This window comes from Cricetulus griseus, assembly GCF_003668045.3.
Source record: "Cricetulus griseus strain 17A/GY chromosome 1 unlocalized genomic scaffold, alternate assembly CriGri-PICRH-1.0 chr1_1, whole genome shotgun sequence".
Lineage (NCBI taxonomy): Eukaryota > Metazoa > Chordata > Mammalia > Rodentia > Cricetidae > Cricetulus > Cricetulus griseus.
The window spans coordinates 118452216-118455483 of record NW_023276807.1 but is presented as its reverse complement, the minus strand read 5'-3'; positions in this window follow the sequence as shown (position 1 = coordinate 118455483).

Genomic DNA, 3268 nt, shown 5'->3' with positions numbered 1-3268 from the left:
ATTCCTTATGCCAGTTTGTCAGTAATGATATAACAATGAAGCCAGAATTGACTCTGATATAGGGAGTATTACCAGCAAGTATCATGGTGTAGTCTATGGAGCAGAGACTCTTTACGTGACTTCATATAACAGCACAATGCATCAAATGTATTTGTATTTAAAAATAAAAAAGAATATAGTTTTCACAATCAATTTTATCCACCAGCCATTCATTAATATGACTTCATAAGATAGTTGTTGGTTTCAAGTAACAACAAACTCAGCACAGTGACTAAAGTAATAAAGAGAATGTGGCTCATTTAAATGACAGACCATAAAGTAGAAGAGACTCTAGGCATGAATAAAATATAATCAGTCAGCACATCAGTCCTGCTGCGATCCTTCAGGCTGTCTCCTTTTCTTTGTGCCTTTCTCATCTGTAGGTAAACTTGATTAGTACACAAATCAACTTCATACTTGTATTCCAGCCCATATGAAACAAAAGATGATGGCTTTCCCAGCCTTTTAATATGTCTGATTATTCTCGATTTGGTCATAAAAAAATTCCTGAACCAATTCCTTTGGCTGAAGAGTATGTTGTTCCAATTGCCTTGCTTTAAGTTATGCTCATTTGTTTTTGTTTGTTTCCTAGAGCTAATGAGTAGTGTTATTATTGTCCCAGAAAACACATGAAAGACAAAGTAGGGTCAGAGGCTATTGAAAAGTGAATGAAGACTGTGGAACAACCTAAAATGTCAAGTAAATGGGGGGCAAAGAGGGCAACAAAGATTCAACTGTGCCTTTTATTTGTTCAAGAAATCAGTACATGTTTTTGTGGTGAAAAGAAGAATAGAACTCTCTTGGTGGTTGTCTTTCCACAAAAGCATCAGTTTGAAGGACTCTGCACACATGAACATACTTTCTCAATAGCAAGAAGAAAATGAATTGAAGAGGTAGGAAGAATAGTTTCTTATTACCCTTACTTCCTTAGTGCTCAACACAAGAAACATAGCAAGAATGGATTTGTCAAATGGTGGGAGTGCAGTTAGAAGTACATATGATCAAAGTTATTAGAGTAAAATAACCTAGAAAATATTATTTGAAAGGTGGCCAAATATTATAGTGAATACCTGTGAAATAAAAACAGCCAGGTATGGTTATGCACACCTTTGATCCCAGCACTTGGTGACAGAGGTAAGTAGATCTTAGTAAGTACTGGGACATCCAAGGCTGTTAACGCAGAGAAGCCCTGTCTTAAAAAAAAAATCAAAAACAAAGTGCAAATTAAACAAAAATGAATAAAACCAAACCTGGGCATAATGTTATATCTATAATCCTAGCACTAGGGAGGCTGATTCCAGAGAATTTTCACGTGTTTGAGGCAAGCCTGATGTGGTTTGAATAAAAATGGCCCCTGTAGACTCATGTGTTTGACTGTTTGGCTCATAAAGATAGGCACTATTAGAATATCTGGCCTTGTTGGAGGAAGTATGTCACTGGGGAGGTGGGCTTTGAGGTCTTATACGCTCAAGCCATATCCAGTGTGACAAGATCTCCTTATGCAGAACTCTCAGTTCTGCATCCAGAACCATGTCTGCCTGCATGTTTCCATGCTTCCCATCATGATGATAATGGACTTAACCTCTGAAACTATAAGCCAGACTCAATTAAATGCTTCCTTTTATAAGAGTTCCCATGGTCAGGGAGTCTCTTCACAGCAAAAACAAAACAAAACCAACCAACCAACCAACCAACCAACAAACAAACAAAAAACCCAAAACCTATATATCCTGGGATATATCCTGAGTTCAAGGCTATCCTGGTCATATTGTGGGTTTCTGTCAAAAAATTTAAAAAAATAGTAACAGTAAAAAACAATAAATAAGTAAATAAATAAGCAACATGCCACTAGAGATAATTACTTGACCATACACACAAAAATAAGACAGAGACAGAGGAAGAGAAAAACAAATGGTATTTAACTATTGCAGAAAATATTAATAAATGAAAAATGTAAGTATTAGCTGTTTATCTATTGAAGTTACATTGAATGCAAACAGTTTATATTATTCAATCAAAAGTCATATATTGGCAGAATGGTTTGAAATATTTTAAATGACTCAGCTACATGCTACCCATAAGAGACTCCTTATTTGGGAAAACATACATTCATAGGAGGAAAAGGTTATTGCAATGAAAGTGGAAACCCAGGAGTATAGAAATATTTATATTTGTTGCAGATAAAATAGATATTTTAACTAATAGTTTTGAGAAAGAGACCTAAAAGTTCTTGTGCTACATAATGAAGAATGAGTCAATTCAGTAAGAAGACAGACTATTTATGCATATGTATGCACCTAACATTAAAGAACTTAAATATACCAATCAAATACTAATGGCCATGCAAAGAAAGCGTACAGTAAAGTTATAGCAGAGAACATCAACTTTTCACTGTCAGCAATGGGCAGATCATCTGGATAGAAAACTAATGAAAGGCTTTAGACTTAAACTAAACTCTAGACTCAGTGCCCCCCAAGATATAACTCATAGGTAAAGAATACAGATTCTTATCAATTCCATAGGATATTCTTCAAATTGAAAAAGACTCAAAGTCTGTTATGTATTTTCATTCACCACAATGGGGTAGAAACCATTAAGTGGAGATTCTTTAAGCAATCCATAAATACATGGACATTACCCAAGATACCACAGAAACACCAGGAGCCTGGTGGTTAAAGAAATTAAAAGGGAAATTTAAAATATCCTATTGAAAAATGAAAATAGAACTACAACACATCAAAAGCTACAAGACAAGAAAATACAATTGTTTTATGTGCATTGATGTTTTGCCTGCCTGCATATCTGTGTGAAGGTGCCACATTCTCTGAGCTGGAGTGACAGACAGTTGTGTCATGTGGGTGCTGAGAATTGAACCTGGGGCCATACTGATGACAGTGGCCTGTGCTGCCACCTGAGGACATGGGGATGTCTGGATCTGCGCTGCTGCTGACAACCCCTATCCCCATTCCACCCCCAACACCCTAAAGAAGGGTAACCGCTTAAATAGGAAGCCATAAAAGAGAGCTCTTAGAAAGTGTGATACAGATGCTGAGCTTGGCTTTCCACAATTGATGGCTTCATTGGGAATTTGGGAGGGGAATGACTCAGTTCTTAAGGGGCAGGCCACTGAGAATTTGACCATGCTCCAGTGAGTATATGGATAACACAAATTGAACTTTTATTTGATTTTTTTGTTGTTGCTTTTAATTTTAATTTTTTCGTGGGGGGG